Source organism: Chroicocephalus ridibundus, chromosome 1 (genome assembly GCF_963924245.1).
Source record: "Chroicocephalus ridibundus chromosome 1, bChrRid1.1, whole genome shotgun sequence".
Lineage (NCBI taxonomy): Eukaryota > Metazoa > Chordata > Aves > Charadriiformes > Laridae > Chroicocephalus > Chroicocephalus ridibundus.
Genome location: NC_086284.1, coordinates 83766103 through 83780407, shown reverse-complemented (window position 1 = coordinate 83780407; position 14305 = coordinate 83766103). Strand labels below are relative to the sequence as shown.

The 14305-nt window shown below is 38.0% G+C and overlaps 1 protein-coding gene across 6 annotated transcripts in view; it reads right to left on the bottom strand.

Moving 5' to 3' along the window:
- Positions 1–14305, bottom strand: part of FRMPD4 (FERM and PDZ domain containing 4) — a 411398-nt gene that overhangs the window by 244398 nt on the left and 152695 nt on the right. Inside the window, exon 1 of one of the 6 annotated variants that reach the window (XM_063341672.1) lies at positions 8383–8390. The exons of the other annotated variants lie outside the window; for them this stretch is intronic. The gene's annotated coding sequence lies outside the window, so the exon portion shown is untranslated. Of the gene's footprint in view, positions 1–8382; positions 8391–14305 lie in introns of those variants that run through there. 6 annotated transcript variants of the gene reach the window in all.

The following is a 14305-nucleotide window of genomic DNA, read 5'->3' as shown; positions in this document are numbered from 1 at the left end:
CAGGGCTCGCTACACCCACTGCCCTTGCACTCCTCCTCCTCCACAGCACCCACGGGATGAGGGCTGTGCAGCCCCTGGGGTGGCAGACAGGCAGCTGGGGAGACATTGGCAAGATGGGTCATGCGAGACACGAGAAAAAAATTACCTTACTCTCACCCTGCCAACGCTAAACAGAGTAACAGCAATGAACCACTCAACCTCCACAATATCAGCTTGCTCCGAGTGCTCACATGAGCTTTTAACTTTTGGAAACAAAATCTAGGGAAGCTTCAACAAAAATCTAGAAAATAATTATGAAAAAGCAAATTTGTAAAACAAATTCATTCATTACTTTTAATTTGCAGTAATAAATAAGTCAGACACTTATGTCTGACAATCAACGGCACAATCAAGTGATCTCTTACCAATTTGTGGGAGTTTTGTTTGTTTGTTTTTAAAACAAGGGAGCAGATTTCTTTTTCCTTTCTATTATAGTTCACAATAAACAATGGTGTCCAAACGATGGTTGCCTGAGTGTCCTTAATTCAGTCAAGGATGAACTCTTCCTCAACTCTTAAGAGGGGAAGAAAACTGCAAAACAACAAACCAGCATTTTTTTAATCCAGAATTATACAAACTTTTACTTAATCCACCACACTGCTGAATAGAAAAAGTTATGAGACAGGAATCCTCTGCAATAGATTATGATCAGTCTTTCCACACAACAAATCATTCTAACAGAGTCCTTCTGAAAAACATGCTTCAGATATCATTAAGTATGAACCCAGTTCCAAAACAGATGCTTAAAAATAACTTTTGCACTTCCAACCATTTAGATTGCACCGTTCAATTATGCATGCTTTTCTGAGTATCAGTCTGGAAATAAAATATAGCTTTAAGTATTATCCAGAAAAAAAAAAAAAAAAAAAGACAGACAAAAAGTAAGGATAAACATCCTGCAGGCATAAAAATGATGTGGCTGTCCTAAGGCTGGAGCTCAGTGCCGCCTGGCAGCGCAGCACAAACATCCCACAAGGACAGCACGTGCATTGAAAAAGAGTTGCATTGTATGCAACAGTAATGTAAGAGTTAAATGTTACAAAATTATTTTTTTTTTTTTCAGACATCCTCAGGGAAAGTAAACACATCAAGAAGGAAATGGAAAGCAAAATAGGACACTGCTAAAGGAATTTAAGTGGCCTTTATTTCTAGTTTTCAAAATAAACAAGCGCAGAAGTGAGAGATTTCCAAAACAGAGTGAGCAGCTGGAAGACAATCAGAAAGCTGTGATACGATTGATCAAAAAATCTCTGCAAAACATATTTACTAAGGTAACAGGAACAGCATTCAATATCCTACAGCAATATTCAGAATAGATGGGGAAAAGAGGAAGGTTTCTTAAAGCTTTTTTAAATGACTGTGATCATATTGAACAACCATTGCGGATGCCTAAAAAAACAACTTCAAAAAAAGATCCTCTCTAACAACAGTAGAATACAAGACAGATCTTAGTGCTGAAAAAACCACGGAAATAGATGTCAACATTAATGCACCTCTGTCACTCTTAAACCAAATTTCAGGTAATGACCGTGTGCAATGTTAGGGCTTAAGGGAGGAATTAAGTCAGTCGGGCATACTTCCACTGATCAGAAGAAGGCCAACCTTCAGCATATAGGCAGCCCTACCATGAAATATCACATATTTTCTGTCCCAGTCCACAAAACTAGGCTGCACGTAGAACAGCAGCTACTGAAAACAGTGTGGAGAGCCTGCAGTACACCTGAAATGAGAAGATTTTCAAACCACAGCAGAGTGATTTTTAGAAAGGATGTATCTCTTTAATACAACTTAAGGATGCAAGTTTTTAAACCACTGGTTGTTTATAACCCTAAATTTTTAATTCAGAGAATCTCTCTGTGCGACCTGAAACACAAAGTTGACAAGTGACAAGTCACTGCACTATCAGCCACCTGATAACAGGGAGTGAGGTAGGGAGGTGCTATCTAGCAGGCACCGCATTGAAAGACAAGCTGGCCTCCACATTTATACCTTATTCATAATAATTTATGCTACAGGAATCATTAGACATGCCCCACACGCCTACTGCGCCTGCAACACTAGTTGAAATTTTGCACATTTTAGTAGCGTGCAGATTTTCCTACCGGTGATATTCAGCTTCTTGGGTTCAGAATATGCAGCACAGTAGAAAAATACTGGAGATGCACAGATGTACAGAGGTGTAGAGAAAAAAAGAATATGGCAGTACCAGCCCATGTAGGATGTGCCTACCTTAAAAAGAAAAAAAAAAAAAAAAAAAAAAAACACAAAAAACAAACCACCAAAAACCTAAAAAGTCATCCCTAAACAAAAGGTATCTTCAGCCTTGCCTACACCAAGGCTTCTGCTATGTATGGAGGTACAAGTTCTAACTTCATTGCTGGACATCAGTCAGTGACAGTTTTTAAGCATTTCTCCACATAAGAACTCAAAACCCACTAACATGAGAAGAAAACCCCTATAATTCCTGCGCACGTACGAATAGGTTTGTTCTGGTTTCTGGGTGGTTTTTTTGTTTGGTTTGGGTTGAGGTTTTTTTCTGGTTTGCTTTTTGTTTTAAATAGCCAATGCCAATATTTTTTCAACTAATTTGAAAGGACAGGGAGTCTGCACGGACAGCGTAACAGAGCACTGATATAATACAGCAAAACTTTCCGAATGCCTGCATTCAAAGTTTGAATTCAGAAGCAAAAGAGATACTGCCATCTTCTCTTGCCAAAGGCTGAAAATTACACATTCAGATTCCAGCAGATTTGTAAGAATTTAACCGCAATAATGATATAGCCTGTCCATCAAATGGCTGCCAGGTACAAAGGCTTTTTATACCCCTTGCTCCCACTACCTGAATGATGCTTTTTAGGAAAGAAAGAAAAAAAAAAATAAAATTCATTTGCTTTGTATGGACTTTACAGTCCCCAGGCTTTTCTTCTTCCTCTCCCATTCTCTGCCACCCTTCCATCAAAAAGAGATTGCATAAAGGAACAAGAAGCCTCAATTCTGGAGCCACTGGTCAGATTTTCCTGTGCATTGGCAGGAATTTACAACAGTACTAACCGCCTTTCATTAACATCATATATGATTTGGTATTACTTCATATTTGATACAATTCAATGTTTTCAGTTGGTTATATGAAGTGGCAGTAATCCTTCTGCAAAGACAGCTGAACACAGCCTTTATTAAAAACTGATCTGAGTATCAGAGCAGTTTTCTTTGGATCTTTTTTATTTTGTCCTTGCACTTCCCAATAGATAGCTTTCAAAAGCATAAAAAATATATTAGGTAAAGCTTGAACTTGCTTATATAAGCCAAAAAAACATAAGTAAGGATTTGGTTCTGTTCTAACTTACTACCTAAAAAATAATTATCTGAATAACCTCACAAAATGTTTCCCAGAAAACACTTTTTACATGTAAGCAAAAAAATGCAAACTCTTCTTTGAACATAATCCCTCTCAACTATTTACAACTCTGAAGGTTACTCTCTTTTATATTGTATTAAATTCAGATTAACAACCTAGGCACCTCTACAAACTTCTTCCAATCATGCTATGGCTCGCTGAAGCTGCTAAATGCCTTCAAAAATTACACATAAAAGTTAACAAATGTATGAAGAGGAGCAACAAATGCAAACTCCTAGGAAAAAAAAAAACAACCACAATAAACATGAGGTGACTGGATAGTAAGGTAGACAACACGTGATTATCACCACAACAGCCTCTGCACTCGTATTTCCAGAAAAACTGTCATCTGCATTGCAGTGCCGTTGAAAGTGATTTTTCTCTTTTATATCTGACTCCACTATTTTGCTCAGGTTTAATTCTGTTGCATTAGTTTGCTGTACAGTTAACAGCCAAGCCATCCGAATGTCCCGCAGAATCCAAAACTAAGGCAGACATTTTTTGACCCTCGCATTTAATTGTATATGTTTTCAACTATGTCTTATCACGGAGACATAACTGGAGAGTTTCAAGATCTGTTAGACAGATTCACTTTTTGAAATACAATGTACTGTGAATAATAAACATATAAACATACTCTTTGAGGCGGTCTTGAGCTGTCAAAAACTGCCCCAAACCTGCAGTGCAAGTGGCAAACACAGATGCAACTGGGGACTCCTGCTTCGGGAAGCAAGGAAGAACTTCTGCAAGTGATGCAGCATTACATGTCCCGGGGAACTCAGCTCCTTCCCAGCCCACCAGCTACAGGAGACCCTGTGACAGACGTAGTCCTTTGCAAGAATCCCAGCTCCTGAGTTTCTTCATAAGCAATGCACTTTGTGGCTTTCATTATATGAAGATTACTTTTTACATGCGAAGGAAGATTGGTCCTACCTGAATGACCATGTTCTCTATTGACACTTTGTCGTATTGGGAGAAGCAAAAATGACAGCACTGAAGTCTGAGGATGAAGTTTGTCACTAATAAAGAAGGAACAAATACCAAAAGCTCTACATTTGAGAAACAGGGGAGGATATAGCTAATTCAGCTTCCCTCAATACGAGATGCAGCAGATACTATTTCATCTAGTGACCAATCTGCATTTATAATGTTAAAAGCAGATTGGATCATCATTTTCTTCACTGACTTCCCTATTTGTGAGACCAGTTTTGAGTAAGGGCAATGAAACACAGATAATCTGGATGGAGTTTCTGATACCCTTGTCCAACACAGGTACAGAACAATCCGACAGGACAGAAAGGGTTACTCATTCTTTGGTGTTTCCTATACTCATATGTGCATTTTAATTTCAAAGTAATTATTTTACACGGACCCAGCACAGCTTGCAGACTTAGATTTGCCAGAAAATACAGAAAACTGCAAAGACTTGAGGGAAACAAACTCAGTGATGGAGTCAAGCAAGGCAACAGCATCCGATTCAGAGGCCCCTCTGGGCTTTTGTAACAAAATAGGCTTAGAGAACAAAGGATACAGCACCAGCCGCACCAGGCTTCCAGCAAGTTGGTTTAGCCTTGGCTCCGAAAGATTATGATCTGTTCATTAGGTCTAGGTTTCATAACAGTATTCAGAGCTTAAAGAACATTCTGTCAATAGTATCAAAGCTAGTGCCTCCTAGTTCCTTCAACCAAAAAAAATAATACTGAAATCAGTAGTTAAATCCCCCCATTCCTAGTAAGGGCCTCACCTTGGTGTTGCTCCTCTCTTTTAGATCTTCTTAGAAGCCAGAAGAAAAAGCTTCTTAACCACTGTTGCTAGCAGCTATGTCATAAGAAGGAGCAAAGAAATTGCAAGCCCCTTTATTGAGCAAGAGAATACCATTTGCTTCTTCCTCTACAAAGATCAGATCATGACAACAAGGAGCTGAAGTCTTTCCTATAAGTTATGAAATCATTCTATATTCTATAATACTAACTTGGGATGGGGAAATGACTTGAAGATAGTGGGACACAGCACAAGTAATATGTTAATATTTTTCAGACTTCTGGTTTCCTTGGAAGATAGGGGGAATTACATATTGCAGTTGTTCCACAACTCAAAAACAAACAAAAAAGCCCAACCAACAAAAAAAAAAAAAACAAAAAACAAAAAACAAAAAAAAACAACCCAACAAAACACAAAAACCCACAACTAGGAAAAAAAAAAAACACGCACGCAAAACCAGAAAAAAACCCCCATCACAAAGAAAAAGAAAAAAGGCCCAAAAGAAATCATTGCCAAGCAACTGATAATACTCCAATGCTGCACAAAAAGCAAAGCAGAATTCAAAGAAAGGATCTCAAAACCTTTTCGCCCTGAACTGACATATAAAACCTCCAGGGAACTCCAGATCAACTTCTAGGTGGACTGAAGGTCTGAGCAGTGGGACTGACTTCTGGCACAAAAAGAAGCACCACTGACTAGGTTTTAACTGTTCACTGGTATCTTTATGGACAACTTTGCTATATATGTATATATAATATATTGTCATGGTTTGGGCCGGGCTGGCCACTAAAATGAATGACAGATGCTCTCTTTAACCTCTCTCGCCTTCAGAGAAAGCGGAGCATTTCCCTTCAGAGGAGAGGAGAGAAAATAAGAGAGAAAGACTTATGAGTTGAAAAGAAACTGAACTACTTTAATGAAATACTAATAATAAAAGGAAAAGTTAGTATTAATAAGAAAATAATGAAATATATACAATGTATACAAATTATTGATAAGAAAATTGGTTCCGTTTTACCCCAAACCAGGACATCTATATATACACATTAAACGTTTTTGTTATTTTTTTTAATATATAAAAACTAATGTCTTTTTATGAGACCCAAAACCCCATAATATAAACATTCAGGATTTGCAGGAGGATGATGTAATTGTATTATTCAAATGCTGTTCCCATGACATGAACACGCTTCCTTTCTTTCAGAGGTCCCAAGAATTTTGCTTAACAAAGCAAATCAAGGAAAGGAATAAGATTCTTCTTCACTGTTAAAATGTGGGTCTTTTTGCTGAAAGTGCACACATGAAAGAAGATTCCCCTCCTCCTCTAATAACTACCTGCCACTTAGAAAACTGCCAAGGCTTTCCGCAGTCTGTTACCAATATGTTCAAAATGCTCCTGTTAAAGCACACATTCTTTTTCTCCATTTTTTTTTTCATTTCACAGTATTTTACTCACCACCATACCATAAGACAATCAAGTATCTTTGTTTATTTTTCCTTGTATAGAAAGGGAGAGTAAGCCCAAATGGTTGAGCACTCCAGCAGCACAAAGGACAATGGTACTTAAACGATGTTAATTTAGATTTCTTGACATCCTATACTTATGAAGTATACGCTCACCTTGGGGAAAACACAGCTAGAATTAAAACATTTCATACCAGATATAAAAATGCGTTCTAATCACCTGAGGAAGTTATGCTGCAGTCTTAACCACAGTGTAAATATACTTCTATTATACTCATCCCAGTTTTAGCCTCTCTATATAAACCCTTCCAGCAGCACAATGTAATATAGGCATTCTCACCTTGTAAGGTCTTCTTCATTCTTATACTGTCTTCTCACCTGTCCATTAAGCAGTATCAACCATGATAAAAGTAGTTCACCAAACAAAACTGCAAATAAGCGTAGCCTGCTATTATTAAAATATATTCTTCATTCCATTTTCTTACTACCATCCCTTCCATCTTTCCCTGAATCCTGACTGTTCATTTGAAGCTTGGCAGTTCCCAAACTTGTTCTTTTGGAATGTTTTAGACTGAAGACTGTTAGCACAAATGATCAAGTATTTATACATAAATACTTCATCAAAAGTATTTAATGGTCTAATTTCTCACGAATATTGAGGAATAAAACAGTACCCAAGAGATAGAGCTGCAAATTAGTAAGATTCTTTTGCTGTTACATTCACTTAGTTTTTTCCTGTGGTTGGAGGCAGAAATCAAACTACTCTTACAAAAATCTATAAAACAACCATCTTGTTACACCTCCCTGCTCCCAGGATGTTTACTTTTTACTAAGCATGAAGAATAATCCAATTTCTCATTCTATTATGGAATCTTGCCTTTTCCCTTCCTCTGCCTATATAAACCCACGATACATGAGATGCGGATGGCACAGGTGGCAATCAGAAGAAGCAGGAGGAGAGTCCAGTCTACAGCGTAGGAGGCTAGGATGGGCAACAGAAGCAGACTAGCCGTCTAACACAGGCTAGCCGTCAGCATTAAAAATCAAAATAAAAAAGCCAAGGACCAAGAACAGAAAATGAATTCACTACCTGGGAAGCACTGCAGTTAACTACATTATTTGTACTTACTTGCAGACTAGGAGAGGAATGGATAGGTACTCAAGATGATGAATCTGTGCAAACCGCTAAGAAGGAAGACTGAAAAATAAAGTTTCCAAATACTCTTAACAGTAAAGAAGAACCTTTTTTCTTTCCTTGGCATTCTTTGTTAAGCAAAATTCTTGGGACCTCCAAAAGCAAGCAAGCATGTTCATGTGATGGGAACATCATTTGGATAATACATTTGCATTCCAAAACATCAACAGCTTTCTGCTCTGCCCTTGTACCACAAGTGACTGGTGTCCCATTACTCAGGATTTGCCATCCGTTTCAACGGACAGCAAAACCTGAACCTAACACTACCCAGCCCACAAGACCCTACCTCAGATAAACGGTCTAATAGAAAGTAATTTGGTACACATATTTAAAGTTTAAAGAAGTTATCGGTTGATTAGAGGTCCTCCATTTCATATATGAAACGGGATTTTAAACTAAGTTTCTCTAAATACTACTATCTGAATTTTGCTGCTTTTGTAAATGCTTTATTTTCCATGGTCCCACACTATTTGAGATGTTTTCCTTGAGATCCCGCCACTTTTGCTTATATTCCTTTCATCATACTTACTTTTCTTGAAAATTTCACATAGTTCTCAGGCTTTATAATACGAACTTAGGGTTTTGGAAGCATTGCTCTGTGAAAATCATTTTCTTTTCTGTATTTTGTAACAATCCTTTGTGCAAAACACCAAAAGACAGCAAAACATGTAACTCCGCACACTAAACCTGAAAAAAGGAACAAGAAAATCTACTGTACAACTAATGAAAAAACGTTGTTTGATTTCTACTTAATGGCAACCCCGCTGCACCTCTATAAATATGAATATGGTCTAGATATGAATAAATAATGAGTGTCATTCTAAAGAAGATTAATATAATGTAAAATAAAATGACTATAGATAACTGTGATGTATAATTAGAACAGTTATCTAAACAGTAAGTTTCCAGAGGAAACAGTGACGGTATTATATTCACGTAACAGGAAACTAGATTAGAAGCATCTATCTCCATAATTATCAAAGGAAGGAACTAATAAATTTCTATTCCTAAGTTTCTATATAAAAGTGTTCATTAACAGTATATTAAAATGCATTCCTGCAGAGGAGTCATTGCTATACAACCTACTTTCCTGAGGGAAGACTGTTGATCATAAAGAGTAACTCAGAGAAATAAAAGTACGTTTTCTAACATGTCTCCTTACACTAGAGGGAATTAAAAAAAAAAAAAAAAAAAAAAAGACTTAGAAAAATAAACATCATACCTAAACAGAGATTATAAAAGAAGTTTAATGACAGTCTGAGTCACACTAGGCACATGACACTTTTCTTCAAACCTGTATTTAGGATTCTATGTGCATGCACACATCCTCCCTAAACAAAACAACACATTTCCCTGCACAGACACCTTACAAGAAGGTGTCCAGGAAAAACTGAATATTTGACGAATCCATTATGCCTACATAACTGCACCACAAACTACTAAACTGAAGAAAATAAATACTCAGGACTATAGCAGGCATTTATATTTTTTTTTATATTTATCTCTACCAGTGACTCCCAACTTTGAATTGGGACAGTTTGGGTGAAATCTGCTGTACAGATGCAATAGCTCATAACAATGGGAGAGAACTAAATTTGGCATTTTGATTAACAGTCTTTGATGAAGCCAACTGGCACTGGCTGGAGTCAATTATTTGAATTTTTTTTTCCCCCTTGCCAAAAAAGAGCTCTTCATCTGGTCAGTTCTTCTCGGAAAAATACCTGCTGGCTGTCATTTGAATCTAGAGAGCATCCATCAAAAGAATATCAAGAAAATCACTGAGACAAAATTATTGATTAAATAAACAGCCATAACAACATGAAGCAATTATTTAGTTCCCCAGGTGTATCAGTATGCATTTTATTCCTTGCATATTTTTTAAGCTCTACACGATACCTGGCAAGCCTTAGCCAAAGAAGTAAATGTGAAATGTGGCATTCTTGTTGTTGTTGTTACTTCCTTGAGAGAAAACCTGTGTTTTTAAATCTCAGCTTAGATATTTTTCATATGATTCCACAGTTGAGCTGATTTACTAATGAACCAAATGAATACTTTAGGGATGCGCCAAATGAAAAGAAGAAAATAAAAGCTATTCATTTTGTAATGAAAAAAAAAACCACCTTGGTGGAAAGACCAACAGAAATGAAGAATCAAAGGTATTTTTAATTCAGAGTTATTACAGCATTATTATAGATCTGATGATAATTTGGCATTTATCTTAAAAGTTTAAGACCCTGAATTACAAAAAATGGACATCACTGATCCTTACATGTATAGATTTTGTTAAAATTTCCCAAGCCTTATAATTGGTAAAAAAGTGTGAGATTTATTTAATGTCCGAGATGTGAGCAAATTCATTAAAGCACAGGTATTTTCCATTTCTGGAACATATAGGGATCAGGCCTGATCATGCAGATCACGTGATATAACTTCTGTTTCCCTACCAGAAGGTAACTCTGCTATCAAAACAACAGAGGTTTTCCATTTCTTGAGAAGATGTAGCAATTGGAGATTGGGAAATTTTAAGAAATATTGTTACATTTTTCTTCCCAGCCTATACAGACCTTATACAACTCACTGTTTGTAGATGATGAGTTCTGCTGTTCAGCTTATTACTTGTACCATAAGCTAGATTTCAGTCTGTTTCATTACATTCACGGAAGTTAATTTTAGTCATGATCACAATTTGCAGACAAGTCTAGACTGACAACTCGACTGCCAGATTTCACAACCAAAAATTCAGAGTTTCTGCATGTTCAGTGATGTACAATTCTTGTGATTCATCACACAAAGTCTATGAAAAAATGAAAAGAAGGGGCAATTACTGATATTTCTTAGACAGTAATACCCTTAAACCAAAAGTCAGAATTACTACTGTCAGAGCTACCCTGACAGCTGATTACATAGGACTAGCCTTGGTTCCTCAGCACAGCTCCTCGACTACAGTTATGCCAGGCTCACGTACACCACTTCTGGCACAAATATCGGCATCACTGTTCTTCACCTTCCAATGTCACAGTTAGGATCAAGACCTTCCGGTGTCTTACCAACTCACCTTTTTCTTTTTTTTGAAGGACAACTAAGAAAAAGCCATGCTCTTGATGTTGAAGGCTCAAACATCTAAGATTAAGTAACAGATGAGAAATATGATGAAAACCAAGCACAAAATTGATAAACATGCAAAAGTAGTGGAGAAGACACTCTAATCACAGTTATTCCATATCTATGTCATGAAGGATTTGATTTACAGAAAATAAGAGTAAAGTAAACGTAAGGCTATCCTCAAAGTTGAAAGATTTGTGCTTGCAGGTCTACAAATAACCTTCTTAATGGCAGTGGAAGAGTGCCAGCCCTGAGCTGCACAAATAATTAAAGTGGAACTCACCAAGCCAAGAAAGAAGAAATAACAAGGCTGGCTATACAAGTGAAGGTGGGACAAGGGAGACAATAAGATGGCTTTGACAACAAGGATGACAAGTAAGCCAAGGCTTACTCTTTTTTTTTTTTTTTTCTTGAAGAAATTCTAAATATTCTCAACACAACTTGCACTTCAAGAGTTACCAACCTAGAAAAAAATCACTGTGTCCTTAAAAGGAACGCCCACGTAAGTTTCAGGTAGAAGATACAGCTCTGCATTCACTAGAAACAAACTTAAGACACTGATCCTCACATCATGAGAAAGTACAAGAACTTGATCAGAAATCTTAGATACAAATTCCTAAGGGAGCATTTACAAACCTCAGGAGGAACTCTACAGTTCATCCTATCTTATGTACTGTCATTAACCATCATGAAAATGACCCAAAGGATACAATGCATGCTACTGTATGCGTAAACACATACCCAGCAGAGCAAAGTGAAGTCATCACAAAGGACATGACCATTTTGAACACAAACCATGAGCACCAGCCAACCTCACTGGCAGCTTCACTGCTCTGACCCTGAGCTCCCTTACCTTCATTTTATCACTGTCTTATTCTCTCTAGAGTGCTGCTACTACAAGTGGGTCAGGGAAAGCTGCGTATTCCCAGGTACATTTTGTTCACACATTGTTAACGCAGCCTGTACACACGTCCAGAGCTTCAGAAGGGAATATTATAAAAAAATTAATGTAACGTGCAAATCATAACTAGCCCCACTGCCTCCCTTGTGTTCTCCTTTCAAGACCAGCACATTGCCAAGAGCTTGCATTTCCACAGTTGGGCCAGAGAGCACTACAGAGAGAGTTCAACAGAGGTAAAGGTTCAACAAGGTAAAGGAAGGAAAAAAACCTCCTCTGTGGCGCTCCTGCTTGTTCACAAGGCTGTTGTTCTCTCCAAAGAGCCTTGGCTGGCAGCACTCCAGCTCCTTATCCTTCACCGCATGACGAACGCCCCAGCGCAGGGCACAGGGCTCAGCCCACCCTGCCAGACCCTGGGGCTGGATACCAGCTCTGGCCCAGACACTCACATCCTTCCTCTTCTGAGGAGCCTACTTGCTTTTTCTCTTTCTGAGATTGGCTCCTCCTAAAGAGCACAACTCTTTCAGGTCTGGAAGCTGCTTGTGGCTGTTTTGAAAAGGTACAGCCACATTTAAAGCCCTTGGAAAGAAAGCAACAACAACAAAATCCCAATGCCTCCGAGTGCTTTGTGGCTCAAAGATTTCTTTGATTAGGCATCACTACAACAGTGCTCCAGGACTTACTTTTGGGGCCACCCGTAAAAATCTCATATAGGTTTTTAGGTCTATAGTGGATGGCTACGTCTGTTCACATTAAAAAATCTATTGCTTCTTCCATTTACTACGTCTCTTAGGTACAGAAGCTATTATGAAAGTAGTGCACTGCAGGTCACATGTCACAATATTAATGACTTTTCCAATTTCAGTGTCAAGACCTTTCCTCTCCCCCCACCTAAAAGTTCAGTCCTTCTTTAGCACATTAATGAGCAAGCTGACAAATGGTACCTTCTAGAGATTTAAGGTGTTTGGAAGGTTTTTTGCCCTCTCTCCATGATGACCATTGTGACCTTTCAGTACTTAAAGGGGGCTGATAAGAAAGATGGGGACAGACTTTTTAGCAGGGCCTGTTCCGACAGGACAAGGGGTAATACCTTTAAACTAAAAGAGGGCAGATTGAGACTAGATGTAAGGAAAATTTTTTATTTTTTTTTTTTACAATAAGAATGGTGAAACACTGGCCCAGGTTGCGCAGAGAGGTGGTAGATGCCCCATCCCTGGAAACAATCAAGGTCAAGTTGGGCAGAGCAACCTGATCTAGTTGAAGATGCTAATTCATGATCTAGTTGAAGATGCTCATTGCAGGGGTATCGGACTAGATGACTTTTATAGGTCCCTCCCAACCCAAACTATTCTATGATTCTATAGTTCTTAGAAACAAAGAATCACAAAAAATTGAGATCTATGAGATCCTACTGGAAATACGTAGGAAATTAGCAGCTTCTGTATGGAGATTTCCAATAAGGCCCACATTAGGTAGCAAGTGAGGCAAAAAGTCAATTTTAATAGAACTTACTTATGTTCATTATTCTCTTCATAGCCATACTCATCCTTTTACAGTAGTGTTCTCAGTGCACATAACCTCTACATATTGTATAACTAGAAATACCCAGCTTCTATTAGTGGATAAAAACAGTGCAGTTAATCTACCGTTGCCATTAATAGTAGTCAACAGAGATACACTGCTGTCAGTCTGGACATCTCTACCTGACACTGCCTCATTTCTCGCATCCACACCAGTTTATTAAGTCTAGCAGAAACCCAGAAGAGAAGCAACCTCTGTGTGTTGTTATTTACAAACTCATGGATTTTTCTATTGCATCACAGCAACAAAGGGTACTGATTATAGCAATGGATGCAAATGAAAAGAACTACTGAATTTTGGAATTACCAGGAAAAAAAAAATAATCAAGTTTAGGGGATTTTTCCTAGTACTGGGATGTTTTGCAGAAGTCATGGGGTTTTTTTTTTGTACAGAACAAATGAGGAAATTAGAGGGCTAAGAGGGTTTTTTCCTGATTTTTAATACAGGAAACGTACAGAGAAATGCACAATATGAAAATAAATGGAGTTTTTGAATGCAGCCAGAAAATGCCCATTAAACAGCTGAATATTTCACAATCATTTTACTGTTCAGTCGCAAGCAGTAATGAGATCAGCTTCTACCTAAACTCAAAGTAAACACTAAATCCACTGTTTCCCCTCTGACCGTTCAAAAACTGTTCTCTGCCATCTGAACATCTCCTCCTATGGATAAAATGAAGCTGATTTGGCTTTATCAGAGACCCTGCTTCCTCACAGTGACCATGTGCTCGTACTTACTGGCAAGCCTCACTCCGCAGACTGCATGAGGCCAGTGGCTACCGGGAGCCTTTAGCAAGCAAACATCATGTCAGAAGCTTTTTCTTTATCAATAACACGGCTCCCCAGCTCACCGCTAGTTACAACAAATGGTC